The sequence below is a fragment of the Myxocyprinus asiaticus genome, chromosome 20, assembly GCF_019703515.2.
Source record: "Myxocyprinus asiaticus isolate MX2 ecotype Aquarium Trade chromosome 20, UBuf_Myxa_2, whole genome shotgun sequence".
NCBI lineage: Eukaryota > Metazoa > Chordata > Actinopteri > Cypriniformes > Catostomidae > Myxocyprinus > Myxocyprinus asiaticus.
The window spans coordinates 2,769,019-2,784,743 of record NC_059363.1 but is presented as its reverse complement, the minus strand read 5'-3'; the positions used below and the strand labels follow the sequence as shown (position 1 = coordinate 2,784,743).

Below are 15,725 nucleotides of genomic sequence, written 5' to 3'. Positions count from 1 at the left end.
AAAGATGTCAAAAAAAAAAAAAATATATATATTTTTTTAATACATTCAAATAATTAAGCAAAAAAAGAATGCCCAATGCGCTCTAAGTCCTCGTGGTGGCGTAGTGACTCAATCCGGGTGGCGGTGGACGAATCTCGGGTTCTTATCACGTGGCTGGTTTAGCGTGTTACCGCGGAGACCTAGCGCGTGTGGAGGCATCACACTATTCTCCGCGCCATCTACGCACAACTCACCACGTGCCCCACCGAGAGCGAGAACCACACATTATACCGACCACGAGGAGGTTACCCCATGTGACTCTACCCTCCCTAGCAACCAGGCCAATTTGGTTGCTTAGGAGACCTGGCTGGAGTCACTCAGCACACCCTGGATTCGATCTTGCAACTCCAGGTGTGTTAGACAGCGTCAATACTCGCTGAGCTACCCAGGCCCCCTAAAATTAAGCAATCTTACCATTTTATTATTAGCCTGAGAGAACAGCCTTCAGAATAGTTAATAATGTGCATTTTGTTTAAAACTGAGACCATTTACTGTGAAACTTGGAAATCTTGTAGAGATATAAAGAATAAAGTTATTTATATTTCTTTCAAAGTTGTGCCATTAATTATGAGTGATTTCAAACAAGGTAGCTTAAAAAAAGCAGAACCACCAAACTATCAGTATCAGCAGATGTTGTAATACATTTGTCATATACTTGAGTACATAAATAGCTTTTCAAGAAGAAGATACAACTGATGCCCATTTAAATCAAAATCCCAATAAATAAATTCTGCTACATTAATCTGTTTCTAACAAAAAGCTTAAAAACCTAAAAAGGATCAAAGTGCTAGTATTTAAACATGCTCTTTTAATTTTAAGATGAGATACAATCAACACAATCACTGTAAACCACAAAGCAAAAGATTGAAAACATTTGCATGACCATTGTTCAAACCATATAATGCACTCGAGCAACAATTACACAGTAATCAAATGTGCTATCAGAGCTTGGCAGCTTTATATGGCTGCATTTGTTAGCGTGCGAACAGCTTGAAATGCAGGTGATCCTTTCCAAACGTCCCTTTCTGGACTCGGTCAATGGCGAGGGGTTGCCATGGTGAACAATCCCAGCATGGAATGGCTCCTTGTACCAGTATATCTCCAGCGAGGCCTTTGTCCACATGAAGAGGAGCTTGTAAACTGTGCGGTTATCCAACACTTATTTTTACTGCAATCTCTATGGCGGTGGATTTCAAAAGGAAAAGGGAAACAAGCACGATTCATATTCAACATAATACATTTGGTACGGTACACTTTGGTCCCACCTCGGACTTTCTCGACTGTAACAAATAAAATTGTACAACAATGTAAATGTATGTACAATCTATTCAACTGATATTTAATTATAAAATAAACTTTTAATTGGCAACTTTCAAAAATGTATTATTTTGCAGTTTCTCAAATTTTGCACACAAACCTGTTAATGCATGATTTTTTTTAATTTTTTTATTTTTTTACAATATTACAAACAATTTAAAGCTCTTTAAAATTGTGACACTCAGGCAAACAGTGAATAATTTAATTCCACTTTCTATATTTTAGCCAAGTACAAATTTTACAAATATTTGTTTGAATCAATTTTATATAAATCAATAATTACATACCAACATTTGGTGCCAAATTAGCTAGCCCCTATGGAGCTAAATACTGAGTACTTTATTTGGATAATTTTGCATCCCTGTGATCTATTCCGGCATATTTTTTAATGTCATTTATTTATTAATTCATATATGTATTTTAGTAAATGTAATTTATTTATTTTTATTTTATTGAAAATCACAGAAATCAGGGTTTTAACTGTATTTAGACATGTCCCAAATTTTCATAAAAGGGTTTCAGAAAAATTTTGTATAATATAAATAGTGTATATATATATATATATACACACACACACACACACACACACCGAACGGCCACAACATTAAAACCACCTGCCTAATATTGTGTAGGTCCCCCTCGTGCCGCCAAAATAGCATTCAGAGATGATATTCTTCTCACCACAATTATACAGAGTGGTTATCTGAGTTACCATAGACTTTGTCAGTTCGAACCAGTCTGGCCATTCTCTGTTGACCTCTCTCATCAACAAGGTGTTTCTGTCCGCAGAACTGCTGCTCACTGGATGTTTTTTAGTTTTTGGCACCATTCTGAGTAAATTCTAGAGACTGTTGTTTGTGAAAATCCCAGGAGATCAGCAGTTACAGAAATACTCAAACCAGCCCATTTGGCACCAACAATCATGCCACGGTCCAAATCACACACAGCTGTCTCTAGCATTTACTCAGAATGGTGCTAAAAAAAACAGTGAGCGGCAGTTCTGTTGGCGCCGTTTTGGCGGCATGATGGGGACCTACACAATATTAGGCAGGAGGTTTTAATGTTGTTGCTGATCGGTGTATATACAGCTCTGAAAAAAAAAAAAAAAAAAAAAACTTTCACAGTGGGTGCAAGACAATGTGGCTTGAAGGCCTCTCTAGGTCTCCGTCTAACCATTAGATGACCAGGTGGAGGTGATGATCTGGGGGTGCTTCAGCAAGGCTGGAATCGGATTCATCTTTGTGAAGGACGCATGAATCAAGCCAAGTACCAGGTTATCCTGGAAGAAAACTTGCTTCCTGCTGCTCTGATAATGTTCCCGAACTCTGAGGATTGGTTTTTCCAGCAGGACAATGCTCCATGCCACACAGCCAGGTCAATCAAGGTGTGGATGGAGGAGCACCGGATCAAGACCCTGTCATGGCCAGCCCAATCTCTAGACCTGAACCCCATTAAAACCCTCTGGAATGTGATAAAAAGGAAGATTGATGGCCACATGCCATCAAACAAAGCCGAGCTGCTTGAATTTTTGCGCCAAGAGTGGCATAAAGTCATACAACAGCAATGTGAAAGACTGGTAGAGAGCATGCCAAGATACATGAAAGCTGTGATTGAAAATCTGGGTTATTCCAGCAAATATTGATTTCTGAACTCTTCTTAAGTTAAAACATTAGTATTGTGTTGTTTAAAATGAATATGAACTTGTTTTCTCTGCATTATTCAAGGTCTGAAAACACTGCATCTTTTTTGTTATTTTGACCAGTTGTCATTTTCTGCAAATAAATGCTCTAAATGACAATATTTTTATTTGGCATTTGGGAGAAATGTTGTCAGTACTTTATAGAATAAAACAAAAATGTTCATTTTACTCAAACACATACCTATAAATAGTAAATCCAGAGAAACTGATAATTATGCAGTGGTCTCTTGATTTTCTTCCAGAGCTGTGTGTATATATATACACACATACACATATACAGTACTTACTGTAAAAAATTACACAAGGATTTTAAACTGTATTTCAAATTGTGGTCACGAGGTTGAATTTTTTTTTTCAATCTAATTTAAAGCTACACTGTGTAACTTTTTTTTTTTCAAAATGTTTTTAACGAGAGAGTGCAACAAAAATCAACTTTCCAAACCACGTCTTTACCCAAATACACTTTGATAAACCTATAATTATTGATTAATTTTTTTGAGCTGTCAGGATGGATTTCGCGAGAAATTGCATGCATGCGTGTTGACGTCATATCTGTACACAGAGAAAATATGCTTCGGCTACTGTAGCGCGTGTATGGTGTTATAAAAACTTTACATCGTTGCCTAACTTTTGTAACGTCATTTATTTCAAAACATCAATGTTTCCAATAAGTCAAAACAACAGCATAAGATATGGCACTTATCTGCTCAGATGACATGTTTTCGGATATCTGTCTTTTCCTTTCTTTCGTTATTTATTTGTCCATTCGCTCTGATAAGATGTCCTGTATTCATGTGTAAACTAATGCCTCAAACCACATTAATCCGTGCAGAGGAGCAGAGCCGAACCACAACCAAAACAATGTTCTTCCGCAAGACACATGCAGTTTTATTTTTAACCGCTAGAGGGCTAAACGTTACATGGTGTAGCTTTAAAGTGAATAGAAAATAAAACGGCTCACAAAATTATTTTGCCTGGCCTCCTCAGCTTCCGGAAGCACAAAGGTAGATCAAAGACTCACTGGCAGTACTGGTGGCATTTTACTGAGGTCTCTGGTCTGCACACATCTGCAAAACGATCACATTCAGTTTATCAATCTGACATTTCAGGCAGAACCTCAAAATTAGCCGCCGTGTAAAAACAGATTGTGGTGATGGGGGTGTGGTCGTGTGTCTGTTTGCGGGAGAGAAGGAGTGGTGTGGCTCATCAAGCTGGTTGACATGATTACTAACAGCTGTTCTCATTACAGTGATAGTGGAGAGAGCCCTTAAAAACAGCTGAACACACCAGAGAAGGGAGAGAGAGAACGAGTGTACAGCGTTGCCGTGTGATCTACGGAGTGTTTATGATCTAATGAGTGTTTTGAAGAAATGGATGTTTATTTCGAGAGTGAATTATTGACTGAGTGAAAAGCAACAAAAAGTACCTATGCTGTACACAAAAGAAAAACAAGAGAATAAAAAGCCTGACCTGAAGTGTGTCACTGCTCCCCGTCTCCTCATTTCCACACCCGAACCCTGATGTGGTGTCACACGGATCAAATAAATGAAAATCGGTGTGTGAATAAAAGGTGTTTCGAGCAATCTGTAACTGGTTGGGCAGTGCAGAAATCCCTCTGGATTACACCCGTGCCTGACTATGTTCAGCCAATCAAGACTTATCGACGGAATGATCTAAGAATCCAAATGCTGCTCCGCTCACGACTCGGCTGAGCATATCTGCAATAATGTCAAGCCATGAGGGAGCTGGACTATGGTATGATGAATACTAAATTAAGATACGAAAGCTCTGTGCAGTACAAACCATAGTGTGAAAAGATTAATGTATGATTCATCAAATCCAAAGGTGCATAACGGTATTAAATAACCGGCAAGGCAAGTCCACAAAGTTAGTCTGGTGGGAATGGTAATTAACAGATGGAAGGATCCTTAAGATTTAGGTGGTATTTTAGAGTTGGCTAAAGCCTTGTCAATCCTGAAACATAACTGATGCAGCATTCCACTGAATCAGTGAATAATTTGAAGCACAAACTACTGTCAAACTTCTGCGTTCTCAAATGAGAGCTATATCTGAACACAACCAAATGAGACGGCAGAACTTTTCAGCTTTGTGTTTGATACTCATCAAATTTCCATTGATCTTTGGGAAGTAAAAACTCAGATCCCAAGTTCTGTCATCCACAAGTTTTTTTGATTCAATAGTTTTGACAGATATTCTCCTTTACAAAAGGAAACAACTTTAGTTTTCACCTTTCATTCTCTCTAGCTGAAGAAATGACTTCTAAAACAGCTTAAAAGAAAACGTGTTCTCCAGTATATGACAATATCTGTCAGTTAAAAGGCTATAAAGGTCTTATCAGGGGTCACTTCTGCCTCAGACAGCACACAGTCTGTTCACAAACTGTCTGATCCATACTGCACGGAAAACTGCAACTTACAAAGTCAGGCTGCATGTTTATATCAGTCTGCCTGGAAACAACGTTACCATGATGAACCAAACGAGCGCTTCTGATGAAGAACTAAGTGCTGTTTTTGCCAAAGCTGTTTGAGACACTTACAGTAGCAGCAATTGAAGGAATGTTCTGGGTTCAATACAAGTTAAGCTCAGTTGACAGCATTTGTTGCATAATGTTGGTTACTATTTTTGATTTGTCCTTTGCTTATTTAAAAGAAATAAAAAGAAGCAAAAATCGCAGTTACAGTAAGGCATTTACACTGGAAGTCAATGGGGCCAATCCATAAATGTTAAAAACACACTGTTTCAAAAGTATAGCCACAAGATGTAAACAATATGTGTGCTAACTTGATTTTAGTGTGATAAAATCACTTACTAACCTTTAAAGTTACAGTATATTTAATATTACAACTTTGTTGCTGTAACAAGGTTTAAAATGGGCAAGGGGGAGACGGGAACCGGCTGAAGCATCAAAGTAATATTTTAATGAGAACTTAAGACACAAAACACAAACGCACACATGGCAGCTGCGTGTGGCTCTCTCTCTCTCGAACTGCCACATCCGGCTGCACTTATCCCTTTCCTTGGCTGATTAGCCCAATTGGGGGCCGGGCGTGCATAGTCACAGCCCGGCCCCACCCTCCTCCTCGTCACAGCTGTCATGCAAGAAACCTTGCAAGAAATGTTATCACACTAAAATCATCTTAACACACTGTGACGAGAAGGAGGGTGTGGCCGGGCCATGAGGGTGCATGGCCTGCGCTGAGTCAACTAATCAGCGGGAGAGCGAGAGAGATAAAGGGGAGCCAGAGACGCCAGTTTGGGAGACAGAGAGACACACACAGCTGTGTGTGTGTGCGTCTATATGATTTATGTTGTTTTAAGTTTATTTCTGTCATTAAAAATTTACGTTGACTGTTCTGCCGGTTCCCGCCTCCTCCTTGCCCATCCTTTACCCATTACACTGGTGCCAAAACCAGGGGAGGAGGAAGGATGCGCTGTCGTGGAGACCTCGCCGCTGCCATCTGCCAGGGGATGGAGGAGTCGCTGCCGGCCCCCGGGAGTCGGAGAAACCACTGCCATCCGCCAGGGGACAGAGGAGTCACTGCCAGCCACCGGGAGTCAGAGGAACCGCTGCCATCCGCCAGGATGGGGAGGAGCTATTCCTTCCACCAGGGTTCAGAGGACTCACTGCCGTCCGCCAGGTGAGGAGCCATTCCGTCTGCCAGGGGGTCGGAAGACTTGCTGCCATCTGTCTGGGGAGGAGCATCTGTCGTCCGCCAGAGGGCAGAGGAGTGGCTGAGGACCAGGCGACAGCGTGTCCGGGGACCGGCGAGCAAGTTTTTCTCTCTCTCTCTCTCTCCATGTCTCTGCTGCTCGCCCTTTCGCTCTCCCCTCTCCTACCCCTCATCTCTCCCCATGTTTTCAGAAGGCGGGGTGGACCATTGGCTGGCAGAACAGCCAGAAGGGCAGCATCTCCCCTCCAGAAATGGTGGGGGGGGTGGAGTAAGCCAGTCCGGATGGTACCCCGGCCTGAATCAGGCGGGGGAGGAGTGTGACGAGGAGGAGGGCGTGGCCGGGTCGTGAGGGTGCACGGCCAGCACTGAGTCAACAAATCAGAGGGAGAAAGAGATAAAGGGGAGCCGGAGACGCCAGTTCGGGAGAGAGAGAGTGACACACGCGGCCGCTGTGTGTGTGTGTGTGTGTGTGTGTGTGTGTGTGTGTGTGTGTGTGTGTGTGTGTGTGTGTGTGTGTATATTTATTTCTGTCATTAAAGTTTACATTGACTGTTCTGCCGGATCCCGCCTCCTCCTTGCCCATCCTTTACCCGTTACACACACATAATGTTTACATCTTGTGGCTATACTTTTTTAAAAAATTAAACATCCACAAGCATAACTGTATGTCGTGCTTTGTTTTCTGACTTTTCCGATTGTCAGTATCGATTATTTTGGTAATCGAGTAATCTAACAATTATTCTGATGATTAATCGAGTAATCTGATTTTTTTTTTATTCAAACTGAGTAAAGTTGTTGCCATTGAAGTCACTCTACGATTGAATAACAACAACAAAACAATTGTGCAAACCATATCTAAAGCCAACAGACACCCAAAGCAGATACAGTATAAAATATAAAAATAAAGCTGTGGCTTTAACAGCAGACTCACGTTGAGCTATGACTGACAGCATACAGACAGACCTGTGGTTTTATTCAGTGAATAAAGTTCTCTGGATTCCCCCATTGCGTTTTACCTGTAATAATGGCCATAAACTATAAAATATTTATTGGAAGTGGGGCATTGCGATCTATTTTTAAACATAATCATCATGAAATATAATTTACATGAGGAGAAAGATCACATTTACATTCAAATGGTAATTAATATACACAGAACATAACTAATGCCACAATTTGCCGAAAATAACCTTCTTAAATCATCTGGATTCGGTCAGATTTATTGAACAGAATGTGTTTGTTCATCCGTAACTGCGTGTGTAACTTTAATGAAGTCCGAAGGACGTGTTTTTTGTGATATTATTTTATGTTGCTTAATAAAAGCCTATATTGCAAACGATTGTGTAGATAAATAGGTTTAGATTGCATTCCAATGTGTTTTTGGCGAGTTCAGCGTGTCCCACGCAGCAACAAAAAGCTCAACTTCTCCCGCACATCTGGATGTAGCACCGCAAATTGCATGCGGTCTGAACTTACCATAATGTGTTCAGCGGGTCTGTGAAAACTGGTATCTTTCAATCTTTTCAAGTGCTGTTGCATTGCTGAAATGATGTTATATTTTTTTTTAGGTCATGCATTGTTTATCAATGTCGTTATGTGTTCCTTATTTTTGATTCGGCTATTTTTTAATAAAGGAATTTTTAATCGACAGCCTGAATTGTTACTTTAAGGCTATGTCCATACTAATACATTTTTGTCTGGCATTAATTTAGCTACATTTAAGCCTCTCACCCACACTAGAACAGCATTTCTTTATTTCAGCATTTTCGATTCAGCATTTTCGAAAACCCTCTCCATTATCGCATACTTTGGAAAACGTTGATGTTAGGAAACTGAAAACAGAGGTTACAAACTTAATTAGAGTGGATTAGAGTTGACGTGGCCTTAGATGGACAGAAATACTAATTACAAAACTCTACACTAATTTTTCGCTACTTTCTTTTCTGCACAACATCGCTCATGGAGTTTTTTTCTTGCCTGTCTATTATTTATTTATTTATTTTTTTCCCAATGTGGAATGCCCAATTCCCAATGCGCTCTAAGTCCTCGTGGTGGTGTAGTGACTCAATCCGGGTGGCGGAGGATGAATCTCAGTTGCCTCCGTGTCTGAGACCGTCAATCCGCACATCTTTCCATGTGGCTCATTGAGTGCGTTACCACAGAGACGTAGCGCGTGTGGAGGCCCACACTATTCTCTGTGGCATCCATGCACAATTCACCACACGCCCCACCGAGAGCGAGAACCACATTATAGCGACCACGAGGAGGTTACCTCATGTGACTCTACCCTCCCTAGCAACCAGGCCAATTTGGTTGCTTAGGAGACCTGGCTGGAGTCACTCAGCATGCCCTGGATTCGAACTCGCGACTCCAGGGGTGGTAGTCAGCGTCAATACTCACTGACCTACCCATGTCCCCCTTGCTTGTCTATTATTGTGGTATCAAAGATTTAAGATTTGCCCCTGCCCTAAATAGCACATAAAAACAAAACATAAATTGTGATTGGTTGCTTTAAATGTCAGTCAGATAGTCTCGTCAGGGCTGCTCTTGTCCAGAATAAACTGCCAAGTCGACCAGACTTTACGCTTACAGTCCAAAGTCTGGTTCTGCAAGACAAAATCACAGCAAAACTAATTAGAAACTAGCAGGAAATGCAGGAACCAACAAAAAACCTGCAACAACAGAAAACATTCGCTACTTCCCACCCTAAAGTTGCCCTCTTGACATTCCAATAATCTCTCTAATATTTCACTTGATGGCCAGACATGCTCGCTGTGCTCTTCGTATCATCTTTGAGTCATACAATAAACAGCAATCCCCAGGGCGAGATGTGACATGCCAGAATGATTTGCCATATTTATTCCGCTGTTTGTAAAAATAAAACCATTGCCTATCAGAGCCATAAATCAAAAAGTCGAGCCTCTCTCTGAGCGAATCAAGGAACAGATACTAATAGAATGTGAAATGGTATATCATCGTCCTGGTATATGCATGTCTGCGCTCCAGGGCACAGCAGTTTGGTAAAGAAAGAAGGGATCAACCATAAGGGCGGTCTGAAAATATAGTTTTATTCCCATTCGGCCAGTGTTGATTTGTCACTATTTCTTACATTCTTTGATCATGTACATGTGTTTTTATGCCTTGCAAACTTAAAAGATGTTGATTTGTGTAATATTACACCAAAGCAATGTTTTCAGTTAGCGGACATAGATTTGTAAAAATTGCAAAAATAACTTGTCTTGAAAGCTGTTAGAATGGGTCTGAAATGATAAACAAATCAGTAAAGCTTGCACAGTATGTTATCGGTTTCCAACATACACTATATTGCCAAAAGTATTCGCTCATCTGCCTTTAGACGCATATGAACTTAAGTGACATCCCATTCTTAATCCATAGGGTTTAATATGACGTCGGCCCACCCTTTGCAGCTACAACAGCTTCAACACTTCTGGGAAGGTTTTCCACAAGGTTTAGGAGTGTGTTTATGGGAATTTTTGACCATTCTTCCAGAAGCGCATTTGTGAGGTCAGACACTGATGTTGGACGAGAAGGCCTGGCTCGCAGTCTTCGCTCTAATTCATCCCAAAGGTGCTCTATCGGGTTGAGGTCAGGACTCTGTGCAGGCCAGTCAAGTTCTTCCACACCAAACTCGCTCATCCATGTCTTTAGGGACCTTGCTTTGTGCACTGGTGCGCAGTCATGTTGGAACAGGAAGGGGCCATCCCCAAACTGTTCCCACCAAGTTGGGAGCATGGAATTGTCCAAATCTCTTGGTATGCTGAAGCATTCAGAGTTCCTTTCACTGGAACTAAGGGGCCAAGCCCAGCTCCTGAAAAACAACCCCACACCATAATCCCCCCTCCACCAAACTTCACAGTTGGCACAATGCAGTCAGACAAGTACTGTTCTCCTGGCAACCGCCAAACCCAGACTCATCACTTCATTATTCATTATTTTATTTATTTTTTTATCAGAGATTTTACTGTTTTTGCCTTATCCCAGACCCAGACTTTAAATATTAAACAATAAAAATTCATTAAAAATACAAATTAGTACATGTTTAAAACTACGCTAGTCATAATAAGAGTGAAATGAATATAAAACATTTTAATATTTATTTTGTAAGAATTACGAATTAGTGTCCAACAGTTGTGGTGTCATTTCCACCACGACAAATAATGTTGCCCCTAATAAAGTTTTTTCAAAAGTTACTGCACTTTTTTAACCAAGTGGACAAAAGTGTCAGTGAAGAGCATGATTGAGATGAAATATGAGACAAGTGATATTTGAAGAAAACAAAGAAAAATCTATTTATTTTTATTTAATTGTATTTTTTGAAAATATTATCATTAACAGGGGCCCTGGGTAGCTCAGTGGTAAAATACGCTGGCTACCACCCCTGGAGTTAGCTAGTTCGCTAGTTCGAATCCAGAGCGTGCTGAGTGACTGCAGCCAGGTCTCCTAAGCAACCAAATTGGCCCGGTTGCTAGGGAGGGTAGAGTCACATGGGGTAATCTCCTCGTGGTCGCTATAATGTGGTTTGTTCTCCGTGGGGCGCGTGGTGAGTTGAGCGTGGTTGCCGCGGTGGATGGCGTGAAGCCTCCACACGCGCTATGTCTCCGTGGCAACACGCTCAACAAGCCACGTGATGAGATGCGCGGGTTGACTGTCTCAGACGCGGAGGCAACTGGGATTCGTCCTCCACCACCCGGATTGAGGCGAATCACTACGCGAGCACGAGGACTTAGAGTGCATTGGGAATTGGGAGAAAAAGGGGAAAAATCCCCCCCCCCCCCAAAATAAATAAATATTACCATTAACATATTATTGAAATATTATATTGTTTTATTCAAATATTAACTGCAATTATTATTTTGAAAATATTATTTAATTGTGTGTATTTAGGATAAATAAAATGTTAGCTATCAAATTTGCCTTAGCAAGATAAAGGACTTTATTTTCTGGCATAGAACTGTATTAACCTCATGCAACCCTGCGTTCACATGTGTGGACGTTGTATTTTGGCTTCGCTATAATTTAAATGAGTTAAAACCGACTGAATACTGTTCACAACACTCTACACTGTCATTTAAGGGTTAAACTTCTGGAGCACCGCGTCATGTGACACAACAGCATGACATCGATTTCCATGAAGCGCTCCTACAGGCGCAGCGCCAACAAAACTGTCTCTGGAAAGAAAACTAAGTTTTTTTGATTGAAACCTGTTTGGCTGTAAAGAGCAGCGCTCTAGTTTCATTTGATATAAATACATTTTTTGCGCATCAGCGTGCTGACAAAGATGAAGTCCACATATGTGACCTTATTCCTAGTGTTAGGTTCAAGTCCACCTTAGTCGAGTTCAGGTCAAGTCCGAGTCTTTAAACAAAAGGGGCCGAGTCCATCACAGGCCGAGTCCGAGTCCGAATTAATCTGTTCATGAATCTGAATTCAAATTGTAATCGTAAACTCAACAGCAATATGTTAAGCTTATTTTAACCTTCACAAAAAAAACAATTTGTCAATATAAATGCAAAAAACTAATGATTAGTTTCCTGCTGAACAAATTTCAAAGTGGTTTCAGAATGAAAGCATATGCTTTAGGTGTATGAAGACAACACTGTCCTTCAACACACTTCTTCCTGTGTTCTGTTGACTTTTTCAATAACTTGTTGCTTTTTCCCTCCACTCAAACATAGACTAAAGAAAGTGAAAGCTCTATCTAAAAAAAAAGCTTCCTCTAAATGATCCCTATCTAAAGAAATAATATATACTGAGATTTCTTCTTTGTCTCTATCTGCTGACTGGTTTGGGAAAATAATGAGTCAACACAGTAGTAATTAGCACTCACTGAGAAATTACATCTCACGACTTGACAGCAAATGCTACATCAGAAAACACTAGTAACACCCACTGCTAATATTAGGGCCATTTAACACGGACATGATTGTTAATTCGCAGAAAACGTGGGGCAGTTCTACGCACTGCTTGTGCACCTAAAATCCTGATGTGTCTGTGTGTTGTCGTTTTAAAATGTATTTAATACTACCTTGAAGAAACTATCTGACAACAGATACTCACATACTGTATATTCCACAAGACAAAATGGTAAAAGCTACATTATACAAAATATACTGTAATTTACACAAATCATCCTGTTCAAAAGTTTGCATCCCCTTGGTTCTTGTGTTGCCTTCTTGAGCAATGAATGTTTGCACCTTTTGTAACAGTTGTGTATTACAAAAAGAAAAGGTTCGAGTGGGCAAAGAAACACAGACATTGGACAACAGATAATTGGAAAAGAGTGTTATGGATCTTAACCCCATTGAGCTTTTGTGGGATCAGCTAGACTGTAAGGTGCGTGAGAAGTGCCCGACAAGACAGTCACATCTATGGCAAGTGCTACAGGAAGTGTGGGGTGAAATGTCACCTGAGTATCTGGACAAACTGACAGCTAGAATAACAAGGATCTGCAAAGCTGTCATTGCTGCATGTGGAGGATTTATTGATGAGAACTCTTTGAAGTAGTTTAAGAAGTTCTGAACATTGTTTTCGAATTGTAATAGTAATTTTTCACATTATTAATGTCCTGACTATACATTGGGATCAGCTGAATGCCACTTTGGTGAATAAAAGTACCAATTTCTTTCCATAAGAGCAAAATCTGTATATTATTCCAAACTTTTGGCCGCCAGTGTATTTTCTGACATGTAAAAATATGTTGCTAAAAATAAAATGTACCAATGTACCAATTGAAAAAAATAAAGTCAGTCTAAAAAAAAATAAAGAAAAATTATTTGAGCGAAAGCAAGATAAAGAGAGCAATAAAGAGAGACAGCTACATCCCCACATCAACACACACTCCCACAAAGACAGCCATACATTAAAAATACATTAGATAACAGGAGGTGTAGACAGCGAGCTTATTCTTGCGATGGGACAGCAGAATGATGCGCAACCACTGCGAGAGCGCTTTGATGGATGGCGAGCATTGCGGTGCTGAAAAGAGGAGATTACACACGTCCAGAAAGCACTTTTCTCTCTGTGGAATATATGGAGACATGTATCCCGGCACAGAGCCGGACAGCAGCGTGTCTCTAATGACGCTTGTGTGTTGAGATAAAACACAAATCTGTGCTTCACTTTGAAAAATGACCTGGGAAAACGACCTCCATTGCAACACTCAGCAAATGCATTTCACGGTAAACCAGAGTCAGCAGTGAGTGATTGCCTTTAAAGAGAAAGCTGGCAGAAACAGCTGAGAGAGGTGTAATAAAATCATGACACAGAACTGTTGGGTCATTCCTTCTAGACAGTACATTTTCCATTATACAGTAAATATTGCCTTTAAACCCTCTAAAAATTGGCTCCATTCACTTCCATTGTAAGTACCTCACTGGAACCTTTTTTTAACGATTCGACATAGGTGTGGGGTGTAAAGACGGTGTGTGAATGTGTACTGTTGTCCTAGCGACCGCGGTTTGAATCCGCGTTTTGTCCCACTCTTTTTCCCATCTGATTTCCTGTTTCCGCTCTTAATATTTCCTTTAATACTACTTAAAATAATAGATAAAAATGAACACGAATTTGTTGATTTCATCGCAGTGATTTGGTCACGGTGAATATCGGGAGTCCAGAGAGGGGACTGATCCAGAGGCGGGTCTGTCAATCGCACTCGTTCCGGTGTAAAACCATGGTTACTATAGTAAAACCAAGGTTATATTTTTCTAAAGTAAAGTTAAGGTTAGGTTTAGGGGTAGGGGTTAATGTAGTTTGTCTGTGGACTCTAAATAACACAATAAACACACTGCAGTGATGCCCATACTGGATGTTGGTATTTAAATATGGGTGCAAATAGTATCTGACACTATATGCACCAGGGTTCAATTAGTGTCTACCATTATTTGCACCAGGGCTGGGGTGCAAATAATATCTACCACTATTTGCACTGGGGTGTAAATAGCATCTGCCTTCCTTGTATCACAATATCACATTTAAGTAAACATACAGGGGTGATTTAAAGAATTTCCCCACGTTAGTTTGAATGAATATTGCGCAAGTTGGTTTTTTCAGGTTGTTCAATGAACTAGTTTATAAAAATGATTCACTGATTCACTTGAGCCCCTGCACAGCCTTAAAGTGACTTTGCCTTCTTTTTTGAAGTGAACCTTTAAGTTAATTGGTGCTGTAAATCAATATATTTCAAATTTTGTTATATAAAATAATCTGTTTTATTAGTTTATATTTAGTACACATTTCCAATATATATATCTAGTATACTGTTTTCCTCTTTAAATAGCTTTAATGTAGTTAGCTACATTTTGTTAGTAACTTGTAATAAAGCAAACTACTTTTTTAAAAACTAGATTGACAGTAGTTTAACTACTTGAAGATGGCTATGGTTAAAAATAGCTTCCCCAACACTGCTAACAAAAGCTAGTAAATGATATCTTCATCCAGGAAGTGACATCACTTTTAATGGTAAAACAACAGCACAAACATCAGAAAGCATTAACAATGGATTTGATTAATTCTGTGAGGTTGTGTGGTATTTGTTGGTTTGTTTAAAATATTCCATCCTTCTGTGCAATTATATCAACATTTCAAAAGATAATTAAAAAAATCTAAATTAACTTCAAGTTGACACCCTCATGTAAGCTTGAAAGAGCTCACTTTAGCTTACATTTTACCAAGTCTGTTATTAGGGTTGCAAACTGTCCCGTATTTATGGCCGAAATGACAACGAACAGAATCTTGAAGTGCTTTCAAAGACCAAAAATGTGAAAATATAGCAAGTTATTCCTATTCATGCATGTCTATCAAAACGTATGTCTGAAGCTGGTAGGAAAAGAGTCATGTTATGGACAACAAAACATTTTTTTTTCCCATTTGAACAAGACAGGAAGTTCTTTCTTTATGACTATTTAAAAGTGCATTAAATTGGATTTGTATTTTTGCTGTAATCCGTCTGGTAAGAGCTC

The 15,725-nt window shown here is 39.9% G+C and overlaps 1 protein-coding gene across 3 annotated transcripts in view; it reads right to left on the bottom strand.

Annotated features, from left to right (window-relative positions):
- The window catches only part of LOC127410695 (kelch-like protein 29), a 174,852-nt gene that overhangs the window by 69,279 nt on the left and 89,848 nt on the right, over window positions 1–15,725 (bottom strand). The window lies entirely within an intron of this gene.